Consider the following 13,663-nt stretch of genomic DNA (forward strand, 5'->3'; position numbering starts at 1 on the left):
TTCATGTATTACAATACATTTTTCACCTAACTATAAGCAATATATATAGGAGTCGGTGCAAGAGAAATTGAGGAGTCGGGAGTCGAAGGTTTGGTTTACCGACTCCACAGCCCTGGCAAAAACGCACCCGAAAAACGCGCAAAAACGCACTGTGTGAACTTACCCTAAGAGGGACAATATAAAGAATAAATATATATAAGAGCAGATATGTACTGAAAAGAGAGTGGAGATAACAAAAATTAGGAAAGAAAAGATTGGAAAGAAAAGTGAAGCAAGACCTATAAAGCGACGAAAAGGCTCCAATAACCAGATTAGACCTGGGGCAAGGTAAAGATAGGGATCGGGGTGGGGTGGGGAAGTGGAGGAATGCAAATCGGGTAAATAGTATCATATAGAGTGTCAATTGGAAAATATATCACACAGGACAATTAAACTCTCTGTTGAGACCTGTAGGGAGGGTCTGTAGTCTCCCATTACCTCCATGTCGTGAAGGGGCAATTGTGCATTGTTTGGAAACTGCTGTTCACAAAATTGTGCATCGTGTTCATGTAATATTATTCACCATATTCCCACCTACATTCAGAAATTTACCTCTTACCTCCTGTCACTTGCTCTTTAATTTTGTCTCTCATCTCCTGTCTCTCTCATATCCTGGCTCTCTTATCTCCTGCCTTTTGTAACTCCTGTTGCTCTCTTCCCTCCTTACTCTCTCTTCCCTCCTTCCTCTCTCTTCCCTCCTATCTCTCTCTTTTCCCTCCTGTCTCTCTCTCTCTTCCCTTCTTCCTCCCTCTTCCCTTCTTCCTCCCTCTTCCCTTCTTCCTCCCTCTTCCCTTCTTCCTCCCTCTTCCCTCCTTCCTCTCTCTTCCCTCCTGTCTCTCTCTTCCCTCCTGTCTCTCTTCCCTCCTGTCTCTCTATCTTCCCTCCTGTCTCTCTCTTCCTTCCTGTCTCTCTCTCTTCCCTCCTGTCTCTCTCTCTTCCCTCATGTCTCTCTCTCTTCCCTCCTGTCTCTCTCTCTTCCCTCCTGTCTCTCTCTCTTCCCTCCTGTCTCTCTCTTCCCTCCTGTCTCTCTCTCTTCCCTCCTGTCTCTCTCTCTTCCCTCCTGTCTCTCTCTCTTCCCTCCTGTCTCTCTCTCTTCCCTCCTGTCTCTCTCTCTTCCCTCCTGTCTCTCTCTCTTCCCTCCTGTCTCTCTCTTCCCTCCTGTCTCTCTCTTCCCTCCTGTCTCTCTTCCCTCCTGTCTCTCTCTCTTCCCTCCTGTCTCTCTCTCTTCCCTCCTGTCTCTCTCTCTTCCCTCCTGTCTCTCTCTCTTCCCTCCTGTCTCTCTCTCTTCCCTCCTGTCTCTCTCTCTTCCCTCCTGTCTCTCTCTCTTCCCTCCTGTCTCTCTCTCTTCCCTCCTGTCTCTCTTCCCTCCTGTCTCTCTCTCTTCCCTCCTGTCTCTCTCTTCCCTCCTGTCTCTCTCTTCCCTCCTGTCTCTCTCTTCCCTCCTGTCTCTCTCTTCCCTCCTGTCTCTCTCTTCCCTCCTGTCTCTCTCTTCCCTCCTGTCTCTCTCTTCCCTCCTGTCTCTCTCTCTTCCCTCCTGTCTCTCTCTCTTCCCTCCTGTCTCTCTCTTCCCTCCTGTCTCTCTCTTCCCTCCTGTCTCTCTCTCTTCCCTCCTGTCTCTCTCTTCCCTCCTGTCTCTCTCTTCCCTCCTGTCTCTCTCTCTTCCCTCCTGTCTCTCTCTCTTCCCTCCTTCCTCCATCTCTTCCCTCCTGTCTCTCTCTCTCTTCCCTCCTTTCTCTCTCTTGCCTACTGTTTCTCTTCCTTCGTGTGTCTCTCTCATTGTTTGTGGCCTATGTGAGGGTGGTGCATACTCCCTCACATCCTCTTCCTTTGTTGTGATCGCAGGAGCGCATGCGCCACCCTCGCACAGGCCACAAAACAATAAGATGATGTTACACTGTCTTCACAAAGATGGTGCCGGAGATAAGTGTTAAGCACAGACACCAACTCAGACGCAAGCTTAATGAAGAGATGTAGTAAATCTTTCATATACTGTAATTAGAATAAATAACAGAGGAGGGGAGGAAGGACAGACAGGGGTGGGAATAAGTAGCAAAACCCGACCCACCTATTAGATATTCTGTAGCTCCTATCAATCAAATAACAGTGTATTTCACAGACTTCACTTGCCTGTATTTCAGAAACTACACATCCGATCTCACAACTAAAGTTATGTATAGAATCAGCATGATAGCGCCAGTATAGCACTGGCTTTAGTTTATATAGGGATTTCCTGGAGGTTGTTGCTCTTTACATATAAAAGCTACTTCTGTAGCCTTCAGAGAGTGGAGTTGTGAAGGTTGCAGCTGATGAGCGCTCGCTGATAGTCTGTACACTCTCAGGACATAGATGCTGGCCCACGAGGTAAATATCCTTCAGTAATAAAGCCTGTAGTGACCGGTGGTTTTGTGGATGCTCAGTAGTTCTTTTCACATGACTTTCTCCCCTCAGCATTGATATAATGATTGTACTATATTAATACTGCTGAAGGGATTGACCTCAGCATTTTTTAATGCTTAAACAGCAGCGATTAGAGCGCGCTCCGGCCGCCGCTCTTGGGTTCGTTCATATGAGTGTATAACTCGGACGAGGGCTGTCTGATGGTTTATTGGATAGCACTCACTCCAGTGTTATTCTATAGGGCAGCGCCGACCAGCACTTTTTTTTCAAATGCCAAATCAGAATGAGAAAAATATTGCAGTGTATATCGTACGGCGCGCACCCATTGAAGTCTATAGGAGCGTGTAAAACATCGGACTGCACTCTACTGTTATCCGAGTGCTTTCAGGTTTACCCCGACACTGAGAACTGTTCTCCATCTTCTCCTCACCTGTGATCTGATTCTCTTGCATGAGAAGACACTTGTGTGACCCCAGCCTTTTACAGAAAGGTGTCAGCTGTGTATCACAGCTGCCATCTGCCGGATGATATGCTCACATGCTCTAAAACTACATCTGAGATTGATACAACTGGAATCCTCTCCTGCTTTCCTTTACAATCATCTGATAATCCGAAATAATTATCTACTCCTATTAATGCAAGAATATGGGAATTACAACAGTGTGTGTTGTTTTTTTTTTTTTCTTACTATTTTTAATGAGGGCTTGAACCCCTACACCAGCATCCTGTCCGCCATTCTTCCTCGTTCTCACTCTGACCTCTTCATGCAGCAGGGGGAGGGCGCCTCTACTGGCAGGGGATCATGTGCCCGGGTCACCAGGATGTACAGAGGTGAGTATTGTTGCCATCACCTCCTGGTCTACCCCCAAGTCAAAGAAGCAGGTAATGTCCTTCTTGGATACAGCAGGGTACTATAGGAAGTTCGTTCCTAACTATAGTGCTCTTGCTAAGCCGTTGACGGACCTCACCAAAAAGAAACTACCGCAGTCACCTGGACAGATGACTGTGAGCAGTCCTTCAGAGCAGTGAAAGCTGCCCTCGCCAGTTCTCCAATCCTAAAAGCCCCAGACTTCACCCGACGGTTCATAGTTCATACAGATGCCAGTGCATTTGGTTTGGGTGCAGTACTCAGCCAGGTAAATGGGAAGGGGGGGAAGAGCATCCGGTGGGGTTTCTCAGAAGCAAGCTCTTACTCAGGGAAGTGGCCTACGCCACTGTGGAGAAGTAGTGCCTCGCTATAGTGTGGGCCCTGTTGAAGCTGCAGCCCTACCTATATGGAGGCAACTTCACCATAGTAACAGACCACAACTCTCTCAGCTGGCCAGAACGGGTGGCCGACGACAATGGTAAGCTACTGCGGTCGAGCTTGGCTCTACAGCAGTATGATTTCACCATTTAACACAAGAAGGGTATTGAGCATGGGAACGCTGATGGGCTGTCTGGCAGGGGGATGCCAGCAAGGTAGGCTTGGGAGACGATCAGCAAATCAATCTCCCATGCTACCTCAAAAAGGGGGAGATGTCATGTTAGAACTCTTGAAGGCTCCTATTCCACCCCTCTCCCATTATCAGCTAGCACAGAGATGGAGATTGTCATGTACCATGCCTGGTTTTTAGTAAAATGGAGGGGACCCCAGGTAATTTTTTTAAATCTAAAAATTTAAAAAATAAACGTGGGATCCCCTCTATCTATATATATATATAAATTGCCTTATTCTGTCTGTCTTGCTCCAAAATGACGTCATTACAGTGACAACTGTCGCATTGGCCGCTCGGCTCGGCCCCGCCCCCCACACGCATTGGCCGCTCGGCTTGGCCCTGCCCCCCGCACACATTGGCTACTCGGCTCGGCCCCGCCCCCGCACACTTTGCCCGCTCGGCTTGGCCCGGCCACGCCCCCCACACACTTTGCCTGCTCGGCCCCGCCCCCACACACTTTGCCCCGCTCGGCTTGGCCCGGCCACGCCCCCCACACACTTTGCCCGCCCGGCACCGCCCCCGCACACTTTGCCCGTTCGGCCACGCCACCCGCACACTTTGCCCGCTCACCTCGGCCACGTCCCCCGCACACTTTGCCCGCTCGGCCACGCATCCTGCTCAGCCACGTCCCCCGCACACTTTGCCTGTTTGGCCACGCCCCCACACGGCCATGCCCCCCACATGCTGTGCCCCTTCAGCCACGCCCCCCGCACACTGTGCCCGCTCAGCTACGCCCCCCGCACACTGTGCCCGCTTGGCCACGCCCCCAGCACACTGTGCCCGCTTGGCCACGCCCCCCCGCACACTGTGCCCGCTCAGCCATGCCCACCACACACTGGCCCGCTCGGCCACGCCCCCACACACTGTGCCCGCTCGGCCACGTCCCCACACGGCCATGCCCCCCTCACACTCTGCCCGCTCGGCCACGCCCCCCGCACACTGTGCCCGCTCGGCCACGCCCCTCGCACACTGTGCCCGCTCGGCCACGCCCCTCGCACACTGTGCCCGCTCGGCCACGCCCCCGCACACTGTGCCCGCTAGGCCACGCCCCCGCACACTGTGCCCGCTCGACCACGCCCCCGCACACTGTGCCCGCTCGACCACGCCCCCGCACACTGTGCCCGCTAGGCCACGCCCCCGCACACTGTGCCCGCTCGGCCACGCCCCCGCACACTGTGCCCGCTCGGCCACGCCCCCCGCACACTGTGCCCGCTCGGCCACGCCCCCCGCACACTGTTGCCCCTATCTACATAATGGGGAAAAAGTGAAACGAAAAGTGTATCCACACTGTCGCATTTACAATCACAAAATTTTGCACAGACACCTCATGTGACCCAGGGAACGTCATAGACTATGTTGTTTTGACAGGAAAATTTAACCCCGCACTTTACAGTTACTCTCCAAAAAACATACCTTCATTAAAGTAAATGGAGCCTGGAACTACAGGTTATTAGTAGGAGCTGTGAATGGTTGCTATAGGAACAAAAGACATTCATAGTATAAGAAGCTTATATGTGTGGTAATAAGATGTCGGTGGGGAGACGGAGAGGGACAGACGGGGAGAGGGACAGACGGGGAGAGGGACAGACGGGGAGAGGGACAGACGGGGAGAGGGACAGACGGGGAGAGGGACAGACGGGGAGAGGGACAGACGGGGAGAGGGACAGACGGGGAGAGGGACAGACGGGGAGAGGGACAGACGGGGAGAGGGACAGACGGGGAGAGGGACAGACGGGGAGAGGGACAGACGGGGAGAGGGACAGACGGGGAGAGGGACAGACGGGGAGAGGGACAGACGGGGAGAGGGACAGACGGGGAGAGGGACAGACGGGGAGAGGGACAGACGGGGAGAGGGACAGACGGGGAGAGGGACAGACGGGGAGAGGGACAGACGGGGAGAGGGACAGACGGGGAGAGGGACAGACGGGGAGAGGGACAGACGGGGAGAGGGACAGACGGGGAGCGGGACAGACGGGGAGCGGGACAGACGGGGAGCGGGACAGACGGGGAGCGGGACAGACGGGGAGCGGGACAGACGGGGAGCGGGACAGACGGGGAGAGGGACAGACGGGGAGAGGGACAGACGGGGAGAGGGACAGACGGGGAGAGGGACAGACGGGGAGAGGGACAGACCGGGGATAGGGACAGACCTGGAAAGGGACAGACCTGGAAAGGGACAGACCTGGAAAGGGACAGACCTGGAAAGGGACAGACCTGGAAAGGGACAGACCTGGAAAGGGACAGACCTGGAAAGGGACAGACCTGGAAAGGGACAGACCTGGAAAGGGACAGACCTAAAAAGGGACAGACCTGGAAAGGGACAGACCTGGAAAGAGACAGACCTGGAAAGAGACAGACCTGGAAAATCATATATCTCCAGAGAGATTGAAACTTCAGAGACTGGGAGTTCTGTGGAAGTTGTTTCGGTAAGAATACAAGGAGAAAACAAGGAAAAGAACACCATTGTAGGCGTGTACTACAGACCGCCTCAACAAGCGGAGGATATGGATGAACTCTTTATACATCAGATGACCAACTTCTCAAAAAAATATGATGCTGTGATCATGGGAGATTTCAACGTTCCAGACATTTGTTGGGAATCTCTCTCAGGCAAAAGTAACAGTTCCAACAATTTCTTATACTCTGTTGCTGACAACTTTATCTTCCAAAAGGTGGAGGAGAAAACAAGGGGATCTCCTAGCTTTGATCTAATCCTTACAAACATGGAGGAAATGGTTGAGGAGGTAAGGCTGCTTTCACACATCCGGTTTTTCCTGTGCGGCACAATCCGGCGCTTTGCAGAAAAACCGCAACCGTTTTTTTTTGCCGCCGGTTGCGGGTTTTTTGCATAAACTTTCATTAGTGCCGGATAGGCTTGCGTTCGGTCCGTTTTTTGCCGCATGCGGCAGATTTAGCCGATGCGGCGGCCGGATGGAACGTTGCCTGGCACGTTTTTTGTCCGTCAAAAAAACCCGCATCGCGCCGCATCCGGCCGATGCAGCGCAATTTGCAATGCATGCCTATGGACGCCGCATGCGACGTCCTGCGGCAAACACCGCATCCGGCCGCCGCATGCGTTTTTTTCCACTGCGCATGCTCAGTAGCGTGCCGCAAGTGGCAAAATCCGGACGGGACGCATGTCAAAAACTTATGCAAAGGATGCGGTTTTGTCGCCGCATCCGTTGCATAGGTTTTAGAGCCGGATTGGCCGGCTCTGCTAAAACCGGATGTGTGAAAGGAGCCTAAGGCTGTCTGGGACCCTGGGAAGCAGTGACCATGCTATCATACAGTTTTGGATAACTAGAGAGAGGAGGAACACCGGTGAAAACTCAGAATTCAAGGCTGGATTTCAGAAAGGCAGATTTTAAAGGACTCAGAAAGAGGATAGCAGGGATTCAATGGCCGTATGTCCTTAAGGACAGAAATGTCCAGGATGGACGGGACATCTTGAAAAATGAGATTCTCAAAGCGCAATTGTTAACAATCCCTAAAAGAGGGAAGAATAAGAAACATTTAAGAAAATCAGGATGGATGAACACAGAACTTAAACACATGCTAAAAAGGAAGAAAGAAATGTTTATTAAATGGAAAGAGGGAGGCAAATCTATAGAAGAATATAAGACAGTCTGCAAAACCTGCAGGGCACACATCAGATTAGCCAAAGCTGATAATGAAATAAGGCTTGCAAGAGATGTCAAAGGCAACAAAAAAAATATTTTGGAGTTATGTCAAAAGTAAAAGAAAAGTCAAAGATGTTATAGGAATTTTACAGGATGAAAATGGTGAAGTTGTAAAAAAATGATGTTGAGAAGACCGAACTTTTAAATTGTTTTTTTGCATCTGTTTTCTCTAAAAAAGTAAAAGTAAAATCAACTGATCTTCACCATTATACTACTATTAGGATCAACACTGTTAACTCAAAAGGAATTACTAGGATGCTATAACGTCAGTAAAAAATTTTTCCTTTATTATTTTTATCATTAAAAAAAACAAACTAATCAGAGTATTTGTTCAGCAGACAATCAGGGAAGTGAAAATCAACAATTACAACCCTCCTAACAGGGGGAGGGGTTGGCGCAAACACGCAGACATTATCAGTATGGATCAAATATATTCAGTATTTCAAAAGAATATCAACTGACTGGTGGGGGTAGAGACAGCCCATGAGACATAGTTTATACACAGACACCAATAGACAATTTTTTTTCAAAAAAGGATCGATTTCTCTGCACTGTGTCCACCTCCACCATAAGTCAACACTCAGGTGATAAAAGTATAGTCATCAGATCAGCATTATAGTAGCTACATAAGATTTAACCAATCTGAAGCCACGGGGAGTAGCCTATAAGGGGAAATCCCATAATAAAGTGAACAAGGGGAATTTTTCTATATATATTTTTTACAGCTCCAAAGTGGAACTGCATAAATAAGTACAATTCCCCCTATTAGTCTCCTCTGCTTCAGATGGATCACACAAGTATTAGAATATATCCATAAGTTACGTAAAGTAAAGCATGATCATTATCGGAGCCACTTACATACTAGATGCAATGATTTTAACGGTCACAAACCTGAGCGGTCTGAATATCAGCGTGTTCGCAGCCACCACACCTCTACGCGTTTCGACTGCTTCTTCTCCTGAATTGTACTTATTTATGCAGTTCCACTTTGGAGCTGTAAAAAATATATATAGAAAAATTCCCCTTGTTCACTTTATTATGGGATTTCCCCTTATAGGCTACTCCCCGTGGCTTCAGATTGGTTAAATCTTATGTAGCTACTATAATGCTGATCTGATGACTATACTTTTATCACCCGAGTGTTGACTTATGGTGGAGGTGGACACAGTGCAGAGAAATCGATCCTTTTTTGGAAAAAAAATTGTCTATTGGTGTCTGTGTATAAAGTTTGTCTCATGGGCTGTCTCTACCCCCACTAGTCAGTTGATATTCTTTTGAAATACTGATTATATTTGATCCATACTGATAATGTCAGCGTGTTTGCGCCAACCCCTCCCCCTGTTAGGAGGGTTGTACTTGTTGACTTTCACTTCCCTGATTGTCTGCTGAACAAATACTCTGATTAGTTTGGTTTTTTAATGATAAAAATAATAAAGGAAATTTTTTTACTGACGTTATAGCATCCTAGTAATTCCTTTTGAGTTACCAGTGTTGATCCTATATGTATAAGATGCTGTCTAAATAGGTAGCAAAATGTGGTTATTGTGGTTAATTATACTACTATTGTAGGCTTAGAAGAATCCAGGCCATCAATAAACAAAGAGATAGTGAGGGAATACTTAGCTAACATTAATGAATTCAAATCCCCAGGTCCAGATGAATTACACCCCAGAGTACTGAAGGAGATAGCAGAGGTAATATTAGAACCACTCGTCATAATTTTTGAAAATTCTTGGAGAACAGGAGAAGTTCCAGAAGACTGGAGAAGAGCAAATGTTGTCCCTATCTTCAAAAAGGGGAAGAAGGTGGTCCCAGGGAACTACAGGCCTGTGAGCCTGACTTCCATACCAGGAAACATCTTTGAACAAATTAGTAAACAACATTTATGCAAGTACCTGGATGAGAATGAAGTGATTAACTAGAGCCAGCATGGGTTTGTAACTAATAAGTCATGTCAGACTAACTTAATTTCCTTCTATGACAAAATCACAGACTGGGTGGATCAGGGAAATGCAGTGGATATAGTATATCTTGACTTCAGTAAAGCATTTGACAAAGTATCTCATACAATCCTTATTGAAAAAATGACCGAGTGTGGACTGGACAAGGCAACTGTTAGATGGATTCGTAACTGGCTTAGTGATCGTAGTTAAAGAGTGCTCATAAATGGCTGCACATCCAGTTGGAAGACTATCTAAAGTGGGGTACCACAGGGCTCTGTCTTGGGCCCCATGTTGTTCAACATCTTTATCAATGATTTAGATGAAGGTATTAAGGTTAAACTGATTAAATTTGCTGATGACACAAAGCTAGGAGGAATAGCTAATACTGTATTAGATAAGAGAGAGAGAGAGGATTCAACAAGATCTAAACAAGCTGGCACAATGGGCAGCAACTAATAGAATGGTTTTTAACAGGGAGAAATGCAAAGTCATACATCTTGGCAAGAATAATGAAATGAGCATATACAGCATAGGAGGAATAGAGCTATCCAACAGCATGTGTGAAAAAGACTTAGCTATACTAATAGATCACACAGACTGAACATGAGTCAACAGTGTGACGCAGCAGCAAAAAAGGCAAACACCATTCTAGGATGTATAAACAGAAGCATACAGTCTAGATCACGTGAAGTCATGATCCCGCTTTACTCCTCTTTGGTCAGACCTCATCTGGAATATTGTGTCCAGTTCTGGGCACCACATTTTAAAAAAGACAAACAAACTGGAGCAAGTTCAGAGAAGAGTGACCAGAATGGTGACTGGTCTGCAAGCCATGTCCTATGAGGAACGGTTACAGGATTTAGGATTGTTTAGCTTGCAAAAGAGAAGACTGAGAGGAGACTTAATAGCGGTCTACAAATATCTTAAAGGCTGTCACACTGTAGAGGGATCTGTTTTATTCTCATTTTCACAAGGAAAGACTAGAAGCAATGGGATAAAACTGATGGGGAGGAGACACAGATTAGATATTAGAAAAAACTTTTTGACAGTGAGGGTGATCAATGAGTGGAACAGGCTGCCACGAGAGGTGGTGAGTTCTCCTTCAATAAAAATCTTTAAAAAGAGGTTGGACGTACATCTGTCTGGGAAGATTTAGTGAATCCTGCTTTGAGCAGGGGGTTGGACTAGATGACCCAGGAGGTCCATTCCAACTCTACCATTCTATGATTCTATGGGGAAAGAGACAGAAGGGGAAAGAGACAGACAGACAGGGACAGAGAGAGGCAGACAGGGAAGGAGGTGACAGCCAGAGAGACAAAGATAGATGGGGAAAGACACAGTCGGGGAAAGAGACAGAGAATAGAGACAGACAAAAGACAGGCAGACAGGGAAAGAGACAGACAGGAAAAGACACAGACAAAAAGACGGGGAAAAAGACGGGGAAAGAGACAGACCTGGAAAGAGACAGATGGGGAAAGAAACAGAGATAGAGAAAAAGAAAGAGACAGGCATACGGGCAAAGAGACAGACAAAGAAAGAGACAGACAGACGGGCAAAGAGACAGACGGGCAAAGAGACAGACGGGCAAAGAGACAGACGGGCAAAGAGACAGACGGGCAAAGAGACAGACGGGCAGACGGGGAAAGAGGCAGACGGGGAAAGAGGCAGACGGGGAAAGAGGCAGACGGGGAAAGAGGCAGACGGGGAAAGAGGCAGACGGGGAAAGAGGCAGACGGGGAAAGAGGCAGACGGGGAAAGAGGCAGACGGGGCACATTACTTGGCCAATTTAGTTAAATCTGTGTGGAATATCTGTGTTGTTGAAATATATGTTGTGAAATGCTTCTATTAGCTTAGTTTTTGCCTTTTAATAATTACATTTCTATTTGTTTTGTGGTTTGTGTGCAGAATACATTTTTGTTAATACATTCTATTTTGCTAACAGCAGTTATTAACCCGTGCGAAGCCGGATAGTACAGCTAGTAAAAAATAAAAATGGTGTAAAAAAGCTGGTCAAGCTAACTACATGTATATCTGTTCTATTTATCTTTCTATATCTATCTATAATGTTTCAGGCTTTACACATTAAAAACCATTCATTTCAGTATCATGCATTTTTTACCGGTACCACACGGACGACCATACCGGTACATGTGGCTTGCACCTGTTTAAACACGGACCTTATGGATACCCATTTACAGTATGTACTATTGTTTTGAGTTGCTGCAAATTATGTTCTCCTCCTTGGCTAAAAATACTTCCCCAACATGCAGCACGGCCCCCTGCGAGCCCCCCCAAAGTGCAGCCTCTCCCCCTGCAGGTCCCCAAACGTGCAGCCTCTCCCCCTGCAGGTCCCCAAACGTGCAGCCTCTCCCCCTGCAGGTCCCCAAACGTGCAGCCTCTCCCCCTGCAGGTCCCCAAACGTGCAGCCTCTCCCTCTGCAGGTCCCCAAACGTGCAGCCTCTCCCTCTGCAGGTCCCCAAACGTGCAGCCTCTCCCTCTGCAGGTCCCCAAACGTGCAGCCTCTCCCCCTGCAGGTCCCCCAACGTGCAGCCTCTCCCCCTGCAAGTCCCCCAACGTGCAGCCTCTCCCCCTGCAAGTCCCCCAACGTGCAGCCTCTCCCCCTGCAAGTCCCCCAACGTGCAGCCTCTCCCCCTGCAAGTCCCCCAACGTGCAGCCTCTCCCCCTGCAAGTCCCCCAACGTGCAGCCTCTCCCCCTGCAAGTCCCCCAACGTGCAGCCTCTCTCCCTGCAAGTCCCCCCAATGTGCAGCCTCTCCCCCTGCAAGTCCCCCAACGTGCAGCCTCTCCCCCTGCAAGTCCCCCAACGTGCAGCCTCTCCCCCTGCAAGTCCCCCAACGTGCAGCCTCTCCCCCTGCAAGTCCCCCAACGTGCAGCCTCTCCCCCTGTAAGTCCCCCAACGTGCAACCTCTCCCCCTGCAAGTCCCCCAACGTGCAGCCTCTCCCCCCTTCAAGCCCCCCAACGTGCAGCCTCTCCCCTACAAACCCCCCCAACGTGCAGCCTCTCCCGCCACAAACCCCCTTAACATGCAGCCTCTCCCCCTACAAACCCCACCCAACATGCAGCCTCTCCCCCTACAAACCCCACCCAACATGCAGCCTCTCCCCCTACAAACCCCCCCAACATGCAGCCTCTCCCCCTACAAACCCCCCAACATGCAGCCTCTCCCCCTACAAACCCCCCCAACATGCAGCCTCTCCCCCTACAACATGCAGCCTCTCCCCCTACAAACCCCCCCAACATGCAGCCTCTCCCCCTACAAACCCCCACAACATGCAGCCTCTCCCCCTACAACATGCAGCCTCTCCCCCTACAAACCCCCTTAACATGCAGCCTCTCACCCTACAAACCCCCCAACATGCAGCCTCTCCCCCTACAAACCCCCCCCAACATGCAGCCTCTCCCCCTACAAACCCCCCCAACATGCAGCCTCTGCCCCTACAAACCCCCTTAACATGCAGCCTCTCCCCCTACAAACCCCCCAACATGCAGCCTCTCCCCCTACAAGCCCCCCAACATGCAGCCTCTCCCCCCCCCAACATGCAGCCTCTCCCCCTACAAGCCCCCCAACATGCAGTATCGCCTAGAGTAAATCCCCCAATACGCAGCCTCTCTCTCCCCTGCAAGTCCCTCTCCAGTGTAACCCTCTCCCCCCCTCTTCTTTATGGAAATTTCCACAGCACCGTGCTGCAGCTTCAGTACATTCCCTGTTAAACACACACGACCTGCAGCCCCCAGCACTGACAGGAGACACTTATTTCTGCCCCTAAAATACAGTGTAAGACCCCAGATTTATAACTAATCACCAAAAGCTGAATATTCTCCACCTCAGGGTCAGGATTCGTCCGCTCTGCACAGGGCCCGGGCACTGCTGCTTCCCGCCCACAGCTCAGCACTGAGGAGGCCCCGCCCCTTCCGGTGACGTCTTCCCTCAAAAAATCAACTCCACTGTAGACCCCAGCCTCATGGTGACACACACTGCCGAGCAGCCCACACACACTGCCGAGCAGCCCACACACACTGCCGAGCAGCCCACACACACTGCCGAGCGACCCACACACACACACACACACACACACACACACACACACACACACACACTGCCGAG

General features: G+C 49.6%; 1 protein-coding gene across 2 annotated transcripts in view; it reads right to left on the reverse strand.

The window, feature by feature from the left end:
- The window catches only part of LOC142245449 (uncharacterized), a 106,291-nt gene extending 92,840 nt beyond the window's left edge, over window positions 1-13,451 (reverse strand). Inside the window, exon 1 of one of the 2 annotated variants that reach the window (XM_075318165.1) lies at window positions 13,383-13,451. The gene's annotated coding sequence lies outside the window, so the exon portion shown is untranslated. Of the gene's footprint in view, window positions 1-13,361 lie in introns of both variants that reach the window. The other variant, XM_075318164.1, reaches the window with a different exon arrangement.
- Between the last annotated feature and the right edge of the window lie 212 nt (window positions 13,452-13,663).

The sequence above is a fragment of the Anomaloglossus baeobatrachus genome, chromosome 7 (genome assembly GCF_048569485.1).
Source record: "Anomaloglossus baeobatrachus isolate aAnoBae1 chromosome 7, aAnoBae1.hap1, whole genome shotgun sequence".
Lineage (NCBI taxonomy): Eukaryota > Metazoa > Chordata > Amphibia > Anura > Aromobatidae > Anomaloglossus > Anomaloglossus baeobatrachus.